The sequence below is a fragment of the Zonotrichia leucophrys genome, unplaced genomic scaffold (assembly GCF_028769735.1).
Source record: "Zonotrichia leucophrys gambelii isolate GWCS_2022_RI unplaced genomic scaffold, RI_Zleu_2.0 Scaffold_177_97607, whole genome shotgun sequence".
Taxonomy (NCBI): Eukaryota; Metazoa; Chordata; class Aves; order Passeriformes; family Passerellidae; genus Zonotrichia; species Zonotrichia leucophrys.
In genome coordinates, this window is record NW_026992382.1 from 1 (window position 1) to 11,513 (window position 11,513).

The window sequence follows — 11,513 nt, forward strand, 5'->3', positions numbered from 1 at the left end:
CCTGAAGATCTGCACATAAGAGAAAACAATGAACAGAAAACAACCAAATACCAAAGACACACCGACAGCAAGAAGTCCCAGTTCCCTGAGGTAGGATCTGGAGCAGGAGAGCTTGAGGATCTGTGGAATTTCACAGAAGAACTGGCCTAGGGCATTGCCCTGGCACAGGGGCAGGGAAAATGTATTGGCCGTGTGCATGAGAGCATTGAGAAAGGCACTGGCCCAGGCAGCTGCTGCCATGTGGGCACAAGCTCTGCTGCCCAGGAGGGTCCCGTAGTGCAGGGGTTTGCAGATGGACACGTAGCGGTCGTAGCACATGATGGTCAGCAGATAAAACTCTGTTGAAATGAAGAACATAATGAAAAATATCTGTGCAGCACATCCTGTGTAGGAGATGTTCCTGGTGTCCCAGAGGGAATTGTGCATGGCTTTGGGGACAGTGGTGCAGATGCAGCCCAGGTCAGTGAGGGCCAGGTTGAGCAGGAAGAAGAACATGGGCGTGTGCAGGTGGTGGCCGCAGGCTACGGTGCTGATGATGAGGCCGTTGCCCAGGAGGGCAGCCAGGGAGATGCCCAGCAAGAGGCAGAAGTGCAGGAGCTGCAGCTGCCGCGTGTCTGCCAATGCCAGCAGGAGGAAGTGCCTGATGGAGCTGCTGTTGGACATTTTTTCACTCTGCCCATGTAGTCCTAGTCAAGCAGAGGACAATGACAAGTCAGAGCAGACTTTGCTGAGCAATGTCCAAGCCCTCTCTCCCATTTCTGCCCCTCCTGCTCTGTATCACCCAATTTTCCTTTCATTAGAGCCCTTCCTTCAGCCCCGTGCCTGGAGCTCTGCTGGGATCTGGCCCCCTTGCTGTGACGAGCAGGGGCTGTGCCTGTGGACACCAAGGGATCAGCTCTGCTCTTCAGCAGTGAGGTCATGGGAACGGGGACAGGGGCCAGTCCTTGGCTTGGATTTCATCAGCCCAAACTGCTCCTGAGGCAGAGGAGCTTGGCAGCATCTCCTCTCCCAGGGCTAAGGAATGGTGACAGCCAAAGGCAGTTTGGGAGGGTTTCCTGCTGTGCCCAGGGAGATTAGAGAGAACTGTGCAATGCAACAGTTCTCTCTAATCTAAACAGTGGCTGTAACACAGTGAAGGGTGAGGGGAGCTGCTCTCTCAATCCATCTTTTCCCAGCTGCCTTTTCTGCGATCCAGGGCAGTCTCTGTGTTCCCCTAGAAATCAGCCTGACACAGCTGAGAGCAGTGGGACCCACAGCAGAGCAAACTGGCTCAGCCTGTCTCAGTCTCAGCCCCCTCTAGCCAAGCACACTCCTGTGCCCCAGTGTCCCCTGGAGGCAGCTGACAGCTTGGGTGGCATCCCCAGGACACACCAAGGGTCCTGTCCATGGCACTGCTTGAGGAGAGTGGACTCATTGCCAGCCTCCCAGGCTGCCCTGCCCAGAGCTGCCCGGGCACAGGGAGCTGGGACACCCCATTGCTGTGCTCAGCCTGCACAGGAGGAGCCCAAGGGCTGGGCCTGGCCCTGCAGCTGGAACTGCCATTGCACAGAGCCCCTCAGCAATGCCAGCAGCACCTGGGCAAGGCAAGGAGAGAGAGAGAGACGGGCCTGAGGAAAAGCCTTTCCCTGGCCGCCCCTGGCCAGCCCCTGCCAGGCAGCAGCAGGGCAGGACAGTGGCCCTCAGGCCCTGGTCAGCAGGGAATGGGCACATGGCCGCAGAGATGCCCTTCATCTCTGGGACTGCTCTGCCGGCCCAGGAGGGACTGAGGGCCCCGAGTCCCCAAGCTGAGGGCGGTGCTGGCTGCAAGGGGACCCAAGAGCTGTGCTGCTCAGGGCAGTGTCTGCCCTGCAGGGCAGGCCCGGCAGGTGCCACATCTGCCCTGCAGCAGGGCTTCCCTCAGCACTGCCTCCCTCCCTCCCTGCCCACGTCTCTGCTGCTGGAGCTGTCCCAGCCGGAGCTGCTCCTGTGGCCCCGGGCTCCTTCCCTGCCAGAGCTCCCAGAGCCCAGCCCAGCCCCTGGGCCAGCCCTGCCCTGCAGCTGCTTGGCCCTGCAGGGAATAAAGAATAGCTCCCCCAGCCTGGGCATACTGGAAAGGTGATGCTGCATGGGTCTGGAGGCTGGGCAGGTGCAGGCACTTGCTGAGGTTCACAGGAAAACTCAGTGTGATGGTTTAAGAGCCTCAGCCCCTGCTCTGCCCTGCACAGCTCAGTTTCCATTGCCACCAAGCTGAGGCGGGGAAAAGTGGGAGCACAGATTCACGAAAGCAGAGACACAAGCAGGAAACCTGAGCCCTGAATGAGCTCATGAAAAGTCCCCTCAGAAATGAGCTGGGCATGAGCTGGAGCTCTGAGCAGCCCTGGCCCACACAGCACCCTCTCCAAAGCAGCAGGAGCTGCCCTTGCAGGAGTCACTTCTTGCACCCACTGCTCCCCTGCAGCATTCATGGGGAGGTGCCAGGCAGGCTGAGAGCTGCCCCTGGAAGGTGGCACATGCCCTGGGCTGGCCAAGAGCCCTGAGGGCTGCAGGAGCTGCTCTGCAGGACAGCCCTGGGCAGCCCTGGCTGCAGCCCCAGCTTCAGCCCCTGCAGCCGTCCCTGGCAGCAGGAGCCATCCTGCCCTGTCCCTCTGACGGTGCCCAGGGCAGCCCCGCTCTGCAACACATCCTCCCCCAAAGCAGAAACAGCAGCAGAGCCATCCTTACAGTCATGCCAGTCCTGCCATCTCCAGCTTTAGGAGATCCCTGCATCCAGAGATTGACTGTGTCAAAAGCTGTGAAGATTTCTCCATGAATGAGTGCAGAATTGTCCTTGCAGCTGCATTGAGCTTCCTTCTGCTTCACTGCTCTCAGACACCTGCAGGCAGTGCCCTCAGCCCTGCTGGGCTGGGAGAAGTGCTGCTCATCAGGAGAAATGTCTTTTTGAGTTCTTGGTTTCCAAGGGCTCCTTCTGTGCCAGGAGCCCAGCCCAGCACAGGAGCACAGACACAGCACAAGGACTTTAATGAACCTCTGGGGCTTTGGTGCTGTTTACATCAGACTCAGTCCCAGAGAGCATTCAAAAAACTTCTCAAGAACACTACGTTAAATTTAAATGCCAAATTTTCTTGAAGTTTTAATGGGTCCCACTGAGGGACACAACTGAGAAAGTTTTCTCCAGGTAGAGCAGAACACTGGAGGCAGGGATGACAGGTGGGGACACGCAAGGCAAAGGCATCTCTGGTGCTGAGCAAAAACCTGGATGTGTTTCAGGAATGCAAAGGGCCAAGGCCTGAGCCCCAGCCCCTGGCCAGGCAGATCCTGTCCCTCCCTCCTTGCTCAGGGCTCATCCCGGGATGGGCACTGGCATATGGGGATGTGCAATGCCAAGGGCAGGAGCATGGGGCGGCCCCTGCCAGGCTGTTGAGCAGGGACAAGGAGGCAAGGAGGCCCCAGGCCTGCAAGGGTCACTTGTCCCCTCATGGCCTCAGGCCCAGGGCCAGCAGCCATGGCCCAAGTGCTGTCCAAGGTGGCTCTGGCAGGGCTGTCTTGCAGCTGCTGCCCATCCCTGTGCCCTGTGCAGCCCAGGCTGTCCCACGGTGTCCCTGCCCGGCGCCCCTGTCCCTGCAGGCTGTCGGCATCCCCCGGCTGCCCCACCTGGCTGGGCCCTTCCTTTGCTGACAGCTCTGCCTCCTGCCTGCCTCTGCCTGCCCACACAGAGCCTTGGGCTGCTCCAGGCTCCTTCTGGGTTACATGTTGCACCACAGCCCTGCCCTGGAAGGGAAATTCCTTTTTTGTCCAGTCTGGGCCTCCCCAGCTGCATTTGTGTTATTATTTCTCTCTCTGGCTGTTTCCCACTATGGAAAAAAAGCTCCACCATTTTTGAATCCAACCTTCAAGCCCTGCCAGGCCATTCCTATTCTGTTCTCAGTCTCTTCACAGCTGAGCTCAGGCACATCAGCCTCCATGTATGGGTTATGCTCTGGAGGCTTCCAAACCCCAGCTTGGGAGATCTCTGGGCCATCTCCAAGGTGCTTCCAAATGAAAATATTCAGCTCATAGTGTGAGAAAATCACCAGAGGCCAAGGCCAGGCAGAGCTGTCTGTCCTGGCAGCTTTTGTCAGGGAGCAATCCTGGGATAGGATGAATTTTGGCAGCCAAATTCCAATTTCTGCCATGGACTATAGACAAGAAGGCTGCTTCTTTTCTGTGGAAAGGAAGACACAGAGCCCTGGTACTTCTGAGGCAGATGAGAGGTGACCACCAGAGGCAAAGGCCAGCCAGAGCTGGCAGTTTTTTTTCTGGGAGATACCCTTGCCTACAGAAATTTTTTCAGGGGAGTACCAAATTTGTCCATGGGCATCTGGAAAGAGACAGTTCTTTTCCATAGGAAGGAAAGCAAGGAGTCCCAGCGGATCATGTGCAGATGAGAGGCAGCCCTTGACATTCCAAGATCAGCCAGACCTGTCAGGTGGCCCTTGGGAGGCCAAATCAGCCAGACCTGTTCCATGTTCCCTTGGTTCCATGGACCCCATGGTGTCACCATGGTCTCAATAGGAAGGAAAGAGCCCAAACGTTCCAGGGGCAGATGAGGGGCAGTCACCAGAGGCCAAGGACAGCCAGACCTCTCTGTCCTGGCAGCTTTTGTCTGAAATCAACCCTTGGATATATGGATTTATCCATGTGGAATCCCAATTTTGGCCATTTCTGCATTGATAAGAAGGATGTCTTTTCCATAGGAAGGAAAGCACAGAGCCCAAGTGTTTCCGGGGCAGAAGTAGAGAGAGAAGGCTCTTGAGAGGCCAAGCCAGTCAGACCTGTTTGTCCTGACAGCTTTTTTCACAGAGGAATCCTTGGACATACAGAATTTGGGAGGTGGAATCTCAATTTTGACCGTGGGCACCTGGTCAAGATGGGTTGTTTTTCCCATAGGAAAGAAAAACACAAAGTCCAAGTATTTTGGAAGAAGATGAGAGATGGCCCCCCATGGGCCAAGACAGCCAGACCTGTCTCTCCTGACACCTTTCATCTGGGGGAAATCCTTGGACATAGGGCATTTTGGAGGTGGAATCTCAGTTTTGGCTGTGGGTGCCTGGAGGCAGAGGCCCAATTTTGGCCATGTGTGCCTGGATGTGAAAGGTGCTTTTTTCCCATAGGAAAGAAAAACACATGGTCCCAGTGTTTCAAAGGCAGGTGAGAGGTGGCCCCTGGGTAGTCAAGGCAGCCAGATCTGTCTGTCCCAGCAGATTTCATCTGGGAACAATCTTTGCACAGAAGGAAATTTGGAGAAGGAATCCCAATTTTGTCCACGGGGCTCTGGAGGAGAACAGTTCTCTCCCATAGGAAGGAAAGCCCAGAGCCCCAGGGGTTCCAGGCAGATGAGAAGCAGCCCTCGGCATACCAAGGTGCACCAGACCTGTCAGGTGATCGCCAGGAGGCCCTGTCAGCCAGACCTGTTCCATGTTCCCTTGGTTTCATGGGATCCCACAGTGTCACAATGGTCTCCTTGGTTCCATGAGGCCCTGGAGCGGCACGATGTTGCCCTTGCTTCTGTAGTGTCACAGTGGCCCCAAGCTTCCATGAGACCCTGCAATGTCACAATGGCTTCGTGGTTCCACGAAGCCCTGATGTGTCACCATGGGCCCCTAAGCTCCATTTGCCCTCGCTGTGTCACAGTGGCTCCTCTGTGACACTATGGGCTGCACAAGGTCACCATGGACTGTTGGTGCCATGGGACCCCTGAGTTTCACAATGGTCCCTTGATTCCATGAGGCACCACAGTGTCACAATGGCCCCTTGGTTCCATGAGGTTCCCCAGTGTCACCGTGTTGTCCTTTGACCCACATTGTCACAACTGACCCATGGCTTCATGAGGTTCCATAGTGTCAATGTAGTCGCTGTCAGAAGCTGGATGAGATCAATGTTCTGAGACACCGTGGGATGCTCAGAATTCCCGTGTGGGGCCAGGGCCAGGTCAGGCCTTGGCTTGGTTTGTGGTGGGACAGAGCCCCGCCCCCAGCCCTGGCCTGGCAGAGCTGTCAATCACAGAGCAGGGGTGGTGCTATCCCAGCTCTGATTGGCTCAGCTGTAAATTAATCACACAACAGGGGCAGCTGGTGCCTATCCTGACTCTGATTGGAACGGCAGCTGACAGTCCCACCCCAGGGGCGTGCCCATGAAGGCCCAGGGGGTTATAAGCCAGAGCACAAGACCAGTCTGTGGTTTGGATTATGTTTTCTCCTGGTGTTTTTGTGTTGGCATTACTGGAAGCTGAGCAGTTGGTACCTATGTGTGTGTGTTTCTATAGATCTTCTGTCTTTCTGATGTTCTCTATTTCTTCTCCTTCTAATCCTACTTACCTGAAGCATTTTTGGGTAACTAAACATCTTAACAGTTAAAGGTTTTCAGGTTCAATGGGCTAAGTTAGTGAAGTTAATGCTATGATAAGCGGTTTATGTTGAAGTGGATGTTGAATTAAAACCTTTGCCAAATTTCCTTGACTGTCCACAGTTTGCCAGTAAAATTTTCTGTCATTTTGACCTCTTAGCTCAGTTGGTGAGAGCATGGTGCTGGTATCACTGAGGCTGTGGGTTCAATCCCTGTGTGGGCCATTCACTTAAGAGCTGGACTTGATGAACCTTGTGGGTCTCTTCCTACCAAGAATATTCTTTGCATCTGCCCATGTTGACAATATCTGGTTGGTGTTTCTCCTGTGCACCAAACTCAAGGGAAGGAACCTTTGGTTACCCCCAGCATTTTAGTGTTCTGGGGTGTTCCAGCCCTGCAGGCTCACAATGGCCTCTTGTTTCCATGAGGCCCCACAGTGTCCCACTGGCCCCTTGGTTGCACAACTTCCCACAGTGTCCCACTGGCCCCTTGGTTCCATGAGGATCTGCAGTGTCACACAGGTTGATGACATTTGTCCTTGCTGCCCCTCACATCCCACTGCCCCACAGACAGCCCCAAACCACCCGTGAGGGACAGGCCCTGGTGTCCCAGGCTGGGCTCAGGGCTTGGCCTTTCTGCTTCCCCCAACCTGCCCAGGCCTTGCTCAGCACTGCAGTTCCCTGCTCAGAGCCTTTGGCTCCCTGCAATCCTGGCCTCAAGATTCTGCTCTGAGCAGTCCCTGGGGAGCCTTTGGCAGTCCCTGCCCTCAGTGGGGCCCAGTGATGCTCCAATGGACTTGGAGTTTTGCTTCTGATTTCTTGAGAAGCTTCTTCAGCCTCCTCTAAGTGCCTGAGGGTCCTGGACTCAGCCCCAAATCCACCATGGGTTTGATTAAAATATAGAAAGCACTTCGGGGCTCTTTCTCCAGCTTCAATGGTTTTCAGGTCTTCAGGGCTTGTACAGCTCACTTTAGTCAGTTTGGAATTCTTTTCAAGAGAAAGATTTCAAAATGTATCTCATGACTTTCTTTCTTTAATCAAGTGAGTATTTTTCTATTTTCCAGTTCAGAGAAGAGCTGATAGAAGCATTCCCCAGGTAACCTTGATGCTGAATGTCTCCTTAGGAGGTCTGGGCACAGAGAAGAATGAGCCCCTTGAGGGCTGACCCTATTTGGACAAGCTGCTCCTCATCCCTCAGCGTCACCATGTCTGACATGGCCCAACTGGCACTGACATCCCTGTGCTCTCCAGCAGATCCATGTCCCCTGAGCTCTGCAGCTCCATGTCCAGCCCATTGCACCATGTACCACCTGCTCTCCTCAGGGCTCTGCCTGCACATAGGGCCAGGAGAAGTTTTCCTGTGTGGAAGGATGGCATGGAAAAGCCTGGGCGAGTTTCCTGAACAGCAAACCCCACTCAGGAACCACCTGCTCAGTCCAGGCTGCCTGGAATGGTGTCACCTTTCTCCAAGGGACAGTGTGAGCAGAAATAATCTCTGGAAGCAGAATTCTCTGAGTCTCCCAGCTGAATTCTCTATCCCTGTCCTTTCCCTGGACCTGTGTTGCAGATGGAAGCTGCTGGTGCCATCCTCACCTTTAGCCTCTCTCTTGAATGCAAACAGATGTTCCCAGCTGTGTTAAGCAGGATTTGCTCAATGTTTCTACAAAATTTTTGTCTTCCTCATGAAATGAAGGGACTATTTTGGAACTGAGGGGTGACGTGGAAGCGAGGAGTCAGTTGTGACCCTGGAGTGCCATGGAACCAAGGGGCCATGGTGACACAGCAGGGCCACGTGGATACAGTGGTCCATTGTGACACTGTGGATCCGAGGAGACCATGGGACACCCCCAGGACCTCATGGAACCAAGGAGTCCATGGTGACCCAGCAGGGCTGCATGGAGCCAATGGTCCATGGTGACACTGCCCATCCAAGGAGTTCATTTGGCCACTGTGGAAGCTCATGGAGGGAGGGAGGCCATTGTGACACTGAAGAACTTCATGACACCAAATATCCATGGTGACACAGCAGGGCATCATGGGAGCCAAGGAACCGCTGTTGGTAGTAGGGAAACTCATGGACCCAGGGGTCCTTGTGGCACTGCAGAACCAACCGAGCTGCTGGACCTTGTCCCCTGGCCCTGCACAGCTCCTTGGGAGGCACGGCAGGAGCAGCTCCCTGGGAACCTTGGGATTGTCCCTCTGGGATCCACTGCACACACTCCCAGGGGCTGGAATTCCAGGTCCCAGCCAGGAAAAGATGTTCCTGCTCTGAGATGCAAAGACCTTAAAAGGAGATAAAAGCCAAGTGGAGCAAAATTTTACAGTGACATTTCACTGCCAGCCTTCATAACTCCATCCATGGTTGTTGTAGCTCATGGATTGGGAATTAATTCAGGACAGGGTCTTTGGTGGGAGCTGCCCTGGCTCAAGGGAGACACTGAGAGAGAAACAGAGCAGGCAAAGAAAGGCAGGAGAGAAAGGAGGGCACAAACACAATCAGCTGAGAAGGTGGCGCTCTGAAAAACAGAACTGGAACTGACTGAAAATGAATGGGACAGAAACTAATAGTTCCAAAAATTTTATTTGCTATGAAAATGCATCCGACACACCCAGCTCCCCACAATCCCGACGATCCCACACATTCAAATTTGGATCCCACTTCTCCCAGTCTATATCCAAACCCACCTCACCCTGGTGATTGTGGAATTGAGTAATTTTAGCACGGGACTGAATTTTTTTTTGTGGTGGGAACAAGCAATTTGAGGCTGGATTGAGCCCTTTGGAGTCAGATTGTGGTGTTTTCAGTGGAACTGAGTAATTCTGAGGTGACACATCAATCTGTCTTTACTTTTGGAGTGCAAAGATATGGAGAACACTTCTGAAATCCCCCAAGAACCCACAAATCTTCCAGAATATGTCCCCAAACTACAAATTCCTGCTCAAGTAACTGTTAACTGATGGAAATTTCGACATCTTTGATAAATTTCTTTCTCTTTAGTCCTATTTCAGATGTTTTTAAGTGATAAAGAAAAATCAAAAGGAAATTTGTGCCAAACCAAAAGGATAACCAGGCAGGTGTCCTCCCAGCACAGATCACTGAATGTGAGTTACCAGGGCTCTGCCCAACGTGGATCCTCCCATGGGGAATGGAGCTGGAGTGATGCACGTAGCTCTTCCAGCAGTTGGGTCATTTGCAGGGCTTCCCTTACCAGTGCCTCCATTGGTGTCTTTTTGGGTAACTAAACATCTTAACATCATTGGTGTCTGGTCAAGTGAGAGCTCATGGAGATGCTCTTCCCACACTGGGGACACTCATAAGGCCTCTCCTGAGTGTGGATACGCCAGTGGGTGATGAGGTGGGAGTTGTGCTTGAATCCCTTCCCGCAGTCGGGGCAGCGGAAGGGACTCTCCTCTGTGTGAATCCACTCATGCAGGAGGAGATTGGAGCTGGTCTTAAACCTCTTCCCACACTGGGGACACTCATAGGGCCTCTCCCCAGTGTGGATGCGTTGGTGCATGATGAGGTGGGAGCTGCACCTGAAGCCCTTCTCACATTCCCCACACTCATAGGGCCATTCCCCAGTGTGGATCATCTGGTGGCTGATCAGGGTGCTGCTCTGCCTGAAGCTCTTCCCACACTCCAAGCACTTGTAGGGCTTCTCCCCATCGTGAAGCTGCTCATGGACCACCAGATCTGACCTCTGGCTGAAGCTCTGTCTACCTTCCTGGCTCTGGGTGGGTCTTTCCTCCTCAGAGCTCCCTGGGCTGGGTTTGCAGCCCCTCTTCCTGTGGAATCTCTAGGGATTTTCCTCCTCAATGGAATTCTGCACTGTGGAGTCACTCAAAACAGCCTCTTCCACGAGGTTCTTCCATGGAGATTTGTCCTCCCTGGTCTCCATCCTCATCTCCTTCCCTGGGGGAGGAAGGACAAGGAGAGGATGGGATTTGCCTCTGTGCCAGAGGGAAGGGGAAGGAGATTCCCTCAGAGCATCCCTGGCAGGATGGGTTTGGCAGCGGGGTTGTCCTGCAGCTGGGGGCCATGCTGGGCTGGGAGATGAAGCAGGAGAAAGGGGGAAAGGAGCACTGACTTCCTCCTCACCTGCCTGGGTGTCCCAGGGCATCTTCCTTTTCCTATTGCGTTTGATCAAGGTTTGGGAATGGGAAATCCTGTTTTGGGAGAAAAACAAGGGATGAGCAAATTCAGTTTTATACTGGTTTGAAGGCAAACCTGGGGAAAGATCTAAACCAGAATTACAATTTAAGAGGAAAATGAAGATAATGGCAATGATACAGAAACACTGCCTTAAACTGACAGAGTCAGGATATAACCTGAAACCCTGCTGGTCAGGGTGGTGGAAGCAGTCCCATTAAACGGTGGCTGCAGTCCTGTTGGAGTGATCAACGTGATTCTGTCAAAGCAGTGATCCTGTAGAAGGGTCTGGTCTTCCTCTGAAGGTGCAGTGTTGGTTATGGAGCTCTTCTCCTCTGGAAATCCAGTAGGCAAGCTGCTGGTGGTGTTGAAAGCCTCAGCTTATATCCAGGTAGGAATGCTTGGTTCTTCCCCCTGGGCTGGAGCCTCCCACAATGGGATGATGGAATTTTATCAGTCCTGCAGTGACACTCAATGGCCCATTAGCAGAAGATATCTCCCCTGGAGGGCGTTATCAGGGCTGAGTCATGGAAGAGATAAAGAACCCTGCCCCACCTGTTTATAGCAGTTGATGAAGATGGGGATTGAAAAGATGCATTTGGTTACATCTTGCATGGCAACCTGAAACAGTGGGGTAATCCCTGCTCAGGGGGTGAACACCACCCCCCTTTCCCAAACTGGCTCAGGTGTAAAATCCCCATCCTGGGAAGTGAGACAGAGTATCCATCCTGAACTAGGTGAAGTGTCTAGGAGAGTTGAAGGGTCTGTGGAGCTAAAGCTGAAGGAGAGGCCGCATTCCAGAGACAGCAAGGAGACAGAGAAAGAAAAACAGAAAACCGCGAGGTCAATCTGCCCCCGACCTAGGAATTCCTTCGATAAAGAAGAATTAGTGCTAAATGTCGCGTGGAATGAATATGTATGAACTTAATTTGAAACTGTATGCATATGCATTTGGAAGGGGGGATAAAAAGGGGACTCGGAGTCTCCAGGGGCACGCATGCCCT

General features: G+C 53.5%; 1 long non-coding RNA gene across 1 annotated transcript; it reads left to right on the forward strand.

The window, feature by feature from the left end:
• The first annotated feature begins 6,122 nt into the window (after positions 1 to 6,122).
• On the forward strand, positions 6,123 to 8,356 carry LOC135461122 (uncharacterized). Its single transcript, XR_010443337.1, has 2 exons — positions 6,123 to 6,262; positions 7,424 to 8,356. It is a non-coding gene; the product is annotated as an uncharacterized LOC135461122 (long non-coding RNA).
• The last annotated feature ends 3,157 nt before the right edge of the window (positions 8,357 to 11,513 follow it).